This window comes from Triturus cristatus, chromosome 6 (assembly GCF_964204655.1).
Source record: "Triturus cristatus chromosome 6, aTriCri1.1, whole genome shotgun sequence".
In the NCBI taxonomy this organism is placed as follows: Eukaryota; Metazoa; Chordata; class Amphibia; order Caudata; family Salamandridae; genus Triturus; species Triturus cristatus.
Genome location: NC_140589.1, coordinates 1,186,972,526 through 1,186,984,773, shown reverse-complemented (window position 1 = coordinate 1,186,984,773; position 12,248 = coordinate 1,186,972,526).

Here is a 12,248-nt window from a genome sequence, read left to right as displayed (position 1 = left end):
ATGTCATGAGTGATGTAATATGTGACGTCATCAGCAGTGCATTGCGGGCGCGCGAGTTATAGTTAGCTGAACTAACTATAACGGGGAAATTTCATTGGTTTTTTATGAGTGAAATGTCCAGCTAACTATAACATGTGTGAAACCTTTGGTTTTTTCATTGAATATATATATATATATATATATATATATATCCAACAGCAAAGGTTACCCTTATGGAAGAGCCACCAGGTAGTTCAATTCAAGCACTTTTCTTTAATGATGTTCAGCAGGGCATGAACAAAGACGGGCTTTACAAATCAATGGCAGTTTCTATCAGACGCGTTTCAGGCTTCCCTTTCTTCAGTGACAGAGGGTGCAGCGAAAAAACCAGGTGAAGCGTGCTGCTAATTATACACAGTGAACCTCCCCAGTGGGCGTGGCTGTTGCTGCAGCATGCTGGTTCCTGTAGTAGCACTAAAAATAACTTGCTCGTTTGAGTTTCACCCAGAGTCCGCTTTAAAAACAAATAAATCCCAAGTGGGTGGAAAACACAGTCTTGTAACAGCGCTGCTGTTTTCATGCAAATCATTAGGCTTTTACCTCCCGTTTACCGGTAACCTCACAACCGAAGTCACCGCGGGTCGGCCGTGGCAGAGGGGCTTCTTCCGCGACTGGGTCAGCCGCAATAAATCCAACAGCAAAGGTTACCCTTATGGAAGAGCCACCATGTAGTTCAATTCAAGCACTTTTCTTTAATGATGTGCAGCAGGGCATGAACAAAGACGGGTTTTACAAATCAATGGCAGTTTCTGTCACACGCATTTCAGGCTTCCCTTTCTTCAGTGGCAGAGCATGCAACGAGAAAACCAGGTGAAGCGTGCTGTTAATTATACACAGTGAACCTCCCCAGTGGGCGTGGCTGTTGCTGCAGCATGCTGTTTCCTGTAGTAGCACTAAAAATAACTTTCTCGTCTGAGTTTCACCCTGAGTCCGCTTTAAAAACAAATAAATACCAAGTGGGTGGAAAACACAGTCTTGTAACAGTGCTGCTGTTTTCATGCAAATCATTAGGCTTTTACCTCCCGTTTACCGGTAACCTCACAACCGAAGTCACCGCGGGTCGGCCGTGGCAGAGGGGCTTCTTCCGCGACTGGGTCAGCCGCAATAAATCCAACAGCAAAGGTTACCCTTATGGAAGAGCCACCAGGTAGTTCAATTCAAGCACTTTTCTTTAATGATGTGCAGCAGGGCATGAACAAATACGGGCTTTACAAATCAATGGCAGTTTCTGTCAGACGCGTTTCAGGCTTCCCTTTCTTCAGTGAGAGAGGGTGCAGCGAAAAAACCAGGTGAAGCGTGCTGCTAATTATACACAGTGAACCTGTGTATTTGAGTGTGGTTGCTCTTGGTGAGTGCAACCACACTCTCTGAGTACAGAGGAGGCCCCCAGAGCTAGAAGTGTGGGGGGACAGGAGCTGGACCTGTGGGCCACCACAGTTGGGGCCCAAGAAAAAAGTGGAACGGCCACGGAAACTCAATGGTTGCACCAGGGATGGGGCGTCTGACCGGCATCTGGATGATCCCACCCAGTATTACCGGACCACTTCAGTGAGTGCTGCCAACTCAGAAAACCAATGGAGTGAGGTGGAGACATGTAGGTCCTTTGGCTCATGCCCCTTGGGGACTGGTAGGTGCTGCACCCTGACAGGGGCCTGCTGATTGCAACAAGGGGAGATGCATACATTGGATTGAAGTTTTGGGACAGGTGTATTTATGGTGTTGGACAGTAAAGGAAAGGTTTATCATTGGTGGGGCATTACCCTCAATAAGAGTCCCATTAAAAGGACTGCAAAATGCGGTCTGTGGGCATAGAGGACACCAAACATTGTCCACCTGAGAATCCAAGTAGATCATCATTGGGTTCTAACTTTCTGAAATGGTTTGATGTGCGTGCTCCCTTGGTGATCTGTTCCAGTGTGCCACTGCCTCATTGACTTTTGGAGCCCCTGAAAATGATGCAGCAGATGTTTGTGGTAATACAAGGAAGAAAGGGGTCACTGAATAAGCAGGCCATCATAATGCCTGGGGCCCGGAAGAACACTTGACAAGCTCAAATACATTTCTAAGCATGTCAAGTCCCAGTATGGCTTGGAGAAACACACAGAGATGCCCACTCTGGCAGCTACTTCTTCCCTGTCCAAAGAAAATGTGAAAGACTGTCTAGCAAACTTCCAAGCTTGTTTTGGCAAAAGACCCTTACTGCAAAGCTGCAGGCTGAGATGAAGCAAGACCTCGAAGAGGTGTGAGAGGATTTCCAGTCCATGCATCACAGACTGGAACCTCATGACTCAGTGGACATGGCAAAACAGCTCATCTATACCAGTGTGACCACCCCAGAATCAAAATGACACCATATGCAGGTGAAGTGTGAGGACCTTGAAAATAGGTCCACAAGGGATACCATACGGATCCACAACCTGAAGGAAGAATGTGAGGGCAATGACATCTATGTCTAATTGATGTAGTTATTCCAGGAGATCCTGCAAAACCTCACTCCCTGATTACCTGAAGCTTCAGGTCCCACAGGGTGGGGAGGGTGCTAAAATTAACCTGGGTCACCACTCATTGTTGTGGTCCCAAAAAGTACTAATCATAGACAATAAGAAGGCATCCAAACACAAGCAAGAAAACTAAAAGCTTGTCTGTTTGTAGATAATAAGTTTGTGCTGTATCAAGATCTCTCTGTGGCCACTCGAAGGTGAGACATCTGACATATACATGGAAAGGGGCCATCATGATGATCTATGGTTCAACCGATGTATTGCAATTGGTCAAAACAGATTGCACAGCTGAGGGTGATTCACTAGAAATACCTGACAGCAGGAGCGCATCTGCAATTGCCGGTCCCAAGCGCAGCTGCAAAATGAGGAGGATTATGAGTGGGGCTACCAACCCCACTATTTATTTATTTATTTATTTATTTTTGGCATTTATAAAGCGCGAACGAATACCCATGGGCGTCTCGGCGCTAGACTGGCAACTGATTCTCCCCAACAATGGAGATACCGGAGGGATTTATTGGTTAAACAACCAGGTTTTCAGGCTCTTGCGAAACTGGAGTAGTGATTTGCTAGATCTAATTTGTTGTGGCAGCATATTCCAGATCTTGGGAGCTGCTACCGCAAAGCGGCGATCGCCCCCAGGAAACTGTTTTAGAACGTGGAACCACTAGTTGATTGAGGGTAGAGGATCTAAGTTGTCTATAAAGTTTGAGCTGTTCCTTGAGAGGGCGTGGACCTTGATCATGTACATACAACCTTATAGATTATACAGAGAGATTTGAACTTGATCCTGTTTTCAATCGTTAACCAGTGGAGTGTCCTAATGGTGTCAGAGATGGATACAAACTTAGGTGTTTTAGACAGGAGACGGGCTGCCGCATTCTGTATAGTTTGTAGTTTTTTTATAACTCTGGTTTGGCTATTTAGGAGGAGCGCGTTGCAGTAATCCAAGGATGAAAGGACCAGAGAACTAACCAGAGTTTTGACAGCTGCATCAGGGAGGAATGGGGTAATTTTTCTTATCATCTTCAATTTATAGTGGGCTGTGGCTGCTATTTTATTAGCATGTGCCATAAAATTAAGACGATCATCAAAGATAACCCCCAGATTCCTAACCTTGGAAGTCGGGCTGGGTGGTATGCCGAAAGCAGGGGGCCACCAAGGATCGGGCCACGTCGGAGAGAGGGAACCTAAGATGACCACCTCCGTTTTATCGGAATTAAGCTTTAGGCAATTACCTGCCATCCACTCTCCTATCAAGCTCATGGCATTTTGGAAGCGCTCTGCCACTTCCGTCCCTTCGCCTTTAATAGCCAGCACCAGTTGCGTGTCGTCTGCATATGAGGTTAGGCTCATCCCAGATGCATTGATTAAACCTGCAAGGTCCGACACATATATATTAAATAGCGTCGGACTCAGGGACGAGCCTTGAGGAACCCCACATGGGAGCGACAGCTTGGCGGATTGATATGGCCTCAAGGTGACCACCTGATTTCTGTCGGCCAGGAAGGAAGAGAGTAGATCTCCTGCCCTATGGGCAATACCCATCTTCCCGACACGGTCCACCACAATCTTATGGTCGACCGTGTCGAAGGCTGCCGAGAGATCAAGCAGTACAAGCAACGCTGTCATGCCTTGATCACGAATGGTTCTAATATCATCGGCTGCCTTAAGAAGGGCAGTTTCAGTGCCGTGGTATTTGCGGAAGCCATACTGTGTATCATCCAGGAGCTGATATGTCTCTAAATGTTCTGAAAGCTGCTGGTTCATCGCTTTTTTCTACCACTTTAGCTAGGAAAGGGAGATTAGCTATGGGCCTATAGTTTTTGAGCTTTTCCTTGTTAAGGCTGGGTTTCTTTAGCAAGGGTTTAATCAGCGTATTTTTGAGACAATCAGGGTAGCTCCCGGAGGTCAGTATGGTGTTACAAACATGGGTGATGACAGGGGCAGTTGTGTCCATAGCCATGGAGAGTACTGAAGAGGGGCAGGGGTCCATGGCCGAACCCGATTTGATAGATTTCATGATAGTTGTTATTTGGTCGGTGGAGAGAGTTCTAAAGCTGGTTAAGGAATTACTGGAGACGGTGTAGGCAGGGGAGAGTTTACTGATGTTATTTTTAGAGGAGAAAGCTTGGTAGATGTCATTAACCTTTGAATAGAAAAATTGAGATAACGCGTCACAGAATCATTGAGACGGGGGGGGGGGATTTAGATCTGGCTCATTACCAGACAATGTTTTGGTTTTGGTAAACAGTTGTCTGCTGGAGTGTTTAGCTGTTTCAATCCTAGCTGCAGAAACATCAACCAAAAGACATCCTTTGGGGAGAGAGGAATCTCCATCACAGAGAGCTATGAAGCCTTCTGGTGAAAGCCAGAGATCCTTGGAAGCCACATAGCTGATCCACATGCTTTTGACCAAGACCATCACCATCGGGACATACAATGTGAGGACCATGTACGAGGCAGGCAAGACAGCTCAAGTGGCAGTGGAGATGAAAAACTACAACCTGGTCCTGCTTGGCATCAGCAAGACCAGAAGGATACAGTCCAGACAGAAAAGATTGGCTCCAGTAGGAATGCTGTTGTATTGTGGACATGAGGAAAAGATTTTCCCATGTACTCAAGGAATAGTGTTGATGCTAAGGCCAGCAGTCAGCAGAACTGAATGGGAAGCCCGAGCCCTAGAATCATCACAGTGACCTTCCTCACAAAGAAAAAGATCAACAGGAATGTTATCCAGTGCTATGAACTTACAAATGACAGCAAGGAAGAGGAAAAATAACAACAGACTCCAGTCCATCCTGGAGAAATGTTTTAAGAAAGACATCACTATGCGAATAAGGGACCTCAACGCCAAGATTGGCAACAGCAAAACTGGGTACAAATAACTCATGGGCAACCGTGGCCTTGGCGACATGAATAAGAATGGTGAAAGGCTCACAGATCTCTTTGCAATGAACAGTCTGGTGATAGGCGGTAGTGTATTCCCACACAAAAGAATACACATAGAAACAAGGGTGTCACCGGACCATTCAACAGAGAATCAGATCAACCATGTCTGCATTGCCAAGAAGTTCCGGAGGTCCATGTAGGATGTGAGGGTGATGAGAGGATTGGATGTAACATCAGATCATCACCTTGTTGTAGCCAGGCTAAAGCTAAAGCTCAAGAAACCATGGATGGAGCCGACAAACCAATTTCAGTGGTATAACACCACCCTCCTCAAAGATGCACAGAAATGGAATAAATACTCAGTCACCCTCAGTAACAAGTTTCAAGTCCTACGAGAAGTAGAGGATGACAGAGACCCACTAGAAAGTCAGTAAGAGAAGAATAAAGAAATAATGAAATCAACCTGCCAGGAGGTACTGGGTCCCAAGAAACACAAGCATAAAAAAATGCATCTTCACAGAGACTCTCCACAAAATCCAAGAGAGAAAGGAAAAAGAAAGCAGCCGTCACCACCAGCCAAATAGGAGAAAAAATTTGAAAGAACTCTACAACATAACAAGGAAACTCTCTGGCAGATACAGTAATCCATAAAGACCTGTTAAAGACAAACCTAGAAAAAACAGGCCAAAAATGAAGATGGATGGAGCACTTTAAAGAACTGCTGAAACCAGCTGTGTTGCATTCTCCACCAGACTTACAGCCACTGACAAGGACTTCGCAATCAACTGCAGCACATCAACCAAGGAAGAAATACGGCCAGCTATCACACATATGAGAAATGGGAAAACAGCAGCAGGCCTTAAAATATTCATGCAGAACCACTGAAGGAAGACATTGAAACATCAGTTGACATGCTCTACCTCATGTTTGGAAGGGTTTGGGAAGAGGAAAAGGTGTCATCAGACTGGAAGGAGGGATATCTGATCTAGATCTGAAGAAAGGTGACCTGAGTAACTGTGCAAAGTACAGAGGAATAACTTCTGTCAACCCCAGGCAAAGTGTTCAACAGAGTCATCCTGAACAGAATGAAGGAACAAGTCGATGTTCAGTTGCGAGATCAGCAAGCTGGCTAGTGCAAAGATAGATCCTGTCCAGACCAGATTGTAAAATTGCACATCATCAGTGAGTAGTCGTTGGAATGGAACCCCCGCCCCTCCATGCCAACTTCATCGACTATGAGAAGGCATTCAACAGCGTGGACAGAAAGACCCTTTGGAAACTCCTCCACCACTGTGGTGTGCTAGATAAACTTGTAAGAATCATCAGGAACTCCTGCGAGGGAATGGCCTGCAAGTTAGTCCATGGAGGACAACTCATAGAAGCCTTTGAACTGAAGACCACCAGGGTTATTTGCCCCCACCTTTTCTCTTCCTGGTGGCCATAGACTGGATCATATAGACATCCACAGAAAGGAGAAGAAATGAGATCCAGTAGACACCTTGAATGCAGCTCGACAACCTGGACTTTGCAGATGATCTGGCCCTACACTGCCATACCCATATGCATATGCAAGAGAAAAGCGACAAAGTGGAAGTCACATCAGCACAACTTGGTCTCAACATTCACAGAAGATATAAACATGATCCAGAAGGCTAACACAACCAGCACAACTGCAGTCACCTTTATAGGTGATTCACTAGAAGAAATTGAAGCCTTCACCTAAGTGGGCAGGGTCATATTCAAGCAGAATACAGATACAGATCTCAATGTCAAGGCAAGACACGGCAAAGCAAGGGCTGCCTTCATTCAGCTAAAGAAGATCTGGAGCTCCAAGGACCTAACACTGCAAACCAACATCAAGCTTTTAAACAACTATGTAAAATTGGTCCTTCTGTATAAAGCAGAAACTTGGAGGACAACAGCGACCATCGACAAAGTCCTGACCTTCATCAACACCTGCCTGAGGAAAATTCTGCACTTTGGCTTTCCAAACACCAACAGCTACCTATGACAGCAGGCTATCCAACTCCCTGCTCATGAAGAAATTATGAAAAGATGCCTGGACTGGATAGTTCACACCATCCGCACGCCCACATCAAGCATCACAAGGCAATCCCTGATCTGGAATGCAAAAGGGGAAAGAAAAATGGAAAGCAAGAAAGACCTGGTGCTGAGGCTGACTGCAAGGAGATGGGTTACCCCTGGAGTCAAATTGAAAGAAAAGCCCAGGGCAGAGGAGGCTGGAGAACCCTGGTTGATGGCCTATACCCCAGGAGGGGTAGTAGCATTAGTAAGTAAGTAAGAGGGCACGAGAGTGCAACACACGGAGTTCGTCACCCTAACAGACATTGAAAATGCAGAGGTAAAAGTCAGTGAAAAATAATTCAACCACTCAAAGCTACTAGAAAATATGAAAAAATCATACTCCTATTGTAGACTTCAAATCCTATATGAGTATTGCCTTTCTGAACAATGTAATGTCAATATATAGGTTGACACTTATAAGCGTGGAAAAGAGAAAATCAAAGCACATTTCACCATGATCTAGGACTCTGGGAGGGGGACAGAACTGGCAAAAGGTAATTAGTAATCTCTAACACCGTTGGTTTAAGCTAAATGGATCAGGAGGGAGAGATGTAAGAGGCGAGGATTGTCCTGGATTGTTTCTGCCTGATGTTCAACTGATTTGATCACACAATTTATTATCCTTTCTATCAAAAGGAGATCAATTTGTTCTCACTAAGCTGGGGTAGTTCAATTAAGGGTGTAGAAATTCAGTCCAGTCAGTTCACACATTGGGAGTAAAGAAAAGAGTGAAAGAGACACTAGTTAACTTTGAAGGTGGTTTGCTTCATTCACATTATTATCCCTATATGCCAAGGTACTTAATACCCTTACCACTTTCGCATGAAACATAAAATATATCTGAGTCAATTGTGGATGTCAGCACAATCCAAATCAATCAATCTATCAGGGTTTTGTAGAGCGCACTACTCATCCGTTAGGGTCTCAAGGCACTGAGGGGTTGGTGTGAGCAGCTCCATTGGGGGCATTCGAAGAGCCAGGTCTTGATGTCCTTCCTGAATTGGAGCAGTCGTGCTTCGCCAGAGGTGAAGGGGGAGATCGTTCCAGGTCTGGGATTTGTGGTAGGAGAAGGACCTTCCACCTGCTCTGGTCCTGTAGAAGTGCTAGGGAGTGGCTAGGGAGGTGGCTAGAGAGAGGTAGGCTGAGCAGAGGTTTCTCTTGGGGGCATGGAAGGAGATGCTGTCATTGATGTATTGGGGTCCGGTGTTGTAGAGGGCCTTGTATGTCAGAATCCCACTCACCTGAAAACCAGTAACCCCGGAAACAGAGAGATTCACCCCTCTCACCTCCAGACCAATCCTCCACACTGATTACTAACAGTATGGGCGATTGGTTTCAAGGGGAAAAGGACGTGGTATACCCCACACCAGAGGTGCTTGGTGTTGAGGTTCAAGGTGATAGGTATGAAGTCCAGAAGGTGCTTGGAAGGGATGACAGGAATCACAGACAGCATCTGTATAGTAGGAGTAGCAGGATAGATGGGCAGTTCAAGGTCTGGAAGACATAACCATGAGAGGGTCTTTAGAGAAGGGAAGAGATGAGGGAGGTACACAGTAGTACAAATAACATGTCTCTGCAGTGAGTGAGAAAACATAGGTAGGTGCACTCACTACAGGTTCAAAGGTGTGTGGAGTAGAAGTTCCTCTGTGAACTGGATATATCCTTTTAATGAATTCCCAGTGCTCCACTGAGGTGATGCTTGAAAAAGAAATGACAAAGAACCAAAACGATGTGCCTGTGACCAAAGGAGATGTGCAAGAGGCAACCGGCTCCTGCCCAGCACCTGGAAAGTAAATGCGAAACTGAAAACCACTCCTGTGGTTATAAATCAAATGGGTTTAGAGAACACGACTCCTGCCGTGTCCCACCTACGAGTTATCAATGAGATGACTGCGACCGCATCCACAGCGTGTTGAAGATCCAAAAGTATGTATTATAGCAGCTGCTGCAGAATGAAGAAAGAAGAGGCTGTAGGAGAGTAGGATCTGCTTCACATGGGCACCCCCACTTTTTGCTGGTGTTGCACTGTTTTTCGACCTTTGGCTGTGGCCCTGCAAATCAAGACCCCAGCCTAGCAGCTTCCTCTCTAAAATGGTTTCCATGTACATTAGGTACATTTCTAATTGGATTCTGGAGTGCCTTATAAGCCCCTAGTATATGGTATACTATGTACCTAGGGCATAGTTTCCTAAGAGGCCTACCAGGGGCTGAAGCATGTATTATGCCACCCCTGGGAAGCACTCCAAAATGGCACCAAAGGTCTGCTACTGCAGCCTGGGTAAGGGTGTGCTTGCATCTCTTACAGTGGTATAGGCTGCCTATATCACTACCATTGCACACACATATAAAACCCATAAGTCACTCCTATGGCAGGCCTTAACAATCCTGAAGGCAGAGTGCTTGGTTTTGATGTGAGAGGGTGCCCCTGCATGAGCAGATCCCCTCTGCAGCATTTGGAGTACCTCCTCTGATGCTGTTTGTGGTGCAGCCTGACCATACACTCTTAAGTGCATTATAACCTCGCGTTAAATGCTAACTTTGGGATGGCTGCAGGGAAACATGTTGTGTTTGGTGTCAAACACTTTGGAATACTACCCCGCCGCCAGTTCTGGTGGTGGGGGTAGCATTCGACCCTGCTTGAGGGAGAGACATGTTCACACTGGTCTAACCCGGTAGGACTTTATACAGCCCTGGCATCACAAAATGGATGCCTCTGCCACAGACACGGGTCTGGCCTCCTGCTGCTGACCAAAACTCCGGCAGGGGAGGCCTGGACAATAGGTTTCCTGTCCCAGGGAGGTGTAACCACCACCCCAGACAGGCAGATGTGTATTGGGGCTGGGTGGGAGCACTCTCTGGTGCTTTGAAGTCCTGCACTGGGGGAACACTTGGTGTCCCTGTGCATAGTCCATTTCAAACTGGTTGCAGGGGCTACCTGCCCCAGCTCTGGTGCAAAACTAGACAAAGGAAATGGGTGTAACAACCAAACCCTCCCATAGGTGGGTCCCTAGAGTATGTCCGACCTCCAAACTTAGTATAAGTATGGGAACCCAGTCCTTGTGACTTTAGATTACCCTGGGTGAAACTCAGCAATATATATCCTGGAACTTTGACATTCTACTTTGCTTAGAAGACTGAAGAAATCTCCCTTGGGGTCAAGTAGTGACTCCCCTGCTTGGCAGGCTCCAAAGAAGCAACTGACCGGTCTGCATCGCTAAAGCTCCTGCCAAACGGCAAAGTCTTTACATCACCAGAGGTGGATTTCCAGACTTCCCAAAGGCTACCCTGAGTCCACAGCAAAGCTGAGGCCCGTGGCTATCGTGGGTGACGTGGAACCATGAACCCTGGACACCGTAAACTTTTGCAGCAACACTATCTTCCTGGTCTTCCTCAAAGTTGTACTTTGGGCTCGGAGTAGCCCCAGCCTTGAGCACCTCTTGCACCGAAGATTGCTGGCCTCCACTCCAAGAGTGACCCGTGGCCCAGTTTCAAGTACGACCGCTCGAGGCTCCTTCGTGATCGCTAGCCCGTTGGCTAGTAGGTCCCCACAAAGGCAACTCCTCTTCTGATTGGGCTTTCCTGGTTGCTCCAGAAGTGCGCTGACTTACCCTTGCTGGGTGAGTCCCCCAGACCTTGCTGGTCTGCACAGCAGTCCTTTCTCTTATTTCCAGTAATTTGCCGTTGACAAGGCTTGTTGGGTCCAATATGTTTACCGACACTGCAGCACTTGACAGACTTTGTGGGACAGCTCGAATCCAGCTCCTGGTTGTCATTGGCACCTCCTGGACCTCGTAGCTGAAGAGTCAAGACACCCATCAACTCACCTGAAGCACCCGACATCAGTGGGCATTGGTCCATCCTGCCCTTGGTCACTGGTAAGTGACCCAGACTCTGTCCCCTCTGCTTTCAGGTTCCTTCCATCCTAGATCCAGGCTTGGATCGCTTCAGACACCTCTCCTCTTCACGGCAGCAGCACTTCTTCGCCAGCTTCCATTGAAATCGACAACGCAACCTGATACCAAAAGACACCGAGGCACCCGGCTTCTCTGGGTGATGTAACACAAGTACTCCAGTGCTCCCTTGGGTGCTAGCCCTAGAACTTCCTAAGTCCAAAAGGGTTTGGTCCTGACTCGATTCTAAGTGATCCTAATCTTTAATTTTCCAACCGCGACATTGCCCATAGAAGCTAACGGGAACCTGTGGTTGTGTTTACACACTGCATACGGCCCCCGTGGGCCCCCTGTGTCACTACCTTGGGTGGCTCCTTGGGATCCCAGCGATTCTACAGGCTCTAGGCCTTGTGTCTAGTTCAGTCGTGGTTCTTATACCACTTTATTGGTATATGGCTTGGTACTCCCCTAGGGCCCAAACGTGTATTTGTGCTATTACTGTTGATTGCTAACTTGTAAATTAAGTACTTCATACTCCAGTTTCATAAAGAGACTAGAGGGGTGTGTTTTATCTTAAATACATATATTTTAAATATATACCTGGTGTGGTTGTCCTTTCATTTGATCATTCAAGAGATTATACACTGGTAAAACAAGCTGCTTTACATTCCTTCAAGACTTAGCCTGAAGGCTGCTCTCCATAGCTACCACTAGGATAGCTTTCAATAAAGGTTGTCTTAAACCTATTCTACATAAGTGGTTGTTTGGACTGGTACAAGGTGCCCACTATAATTAGTGGAAAGCATATACCAGGCCAACTTCTCACATTGGTGTGCAGCAT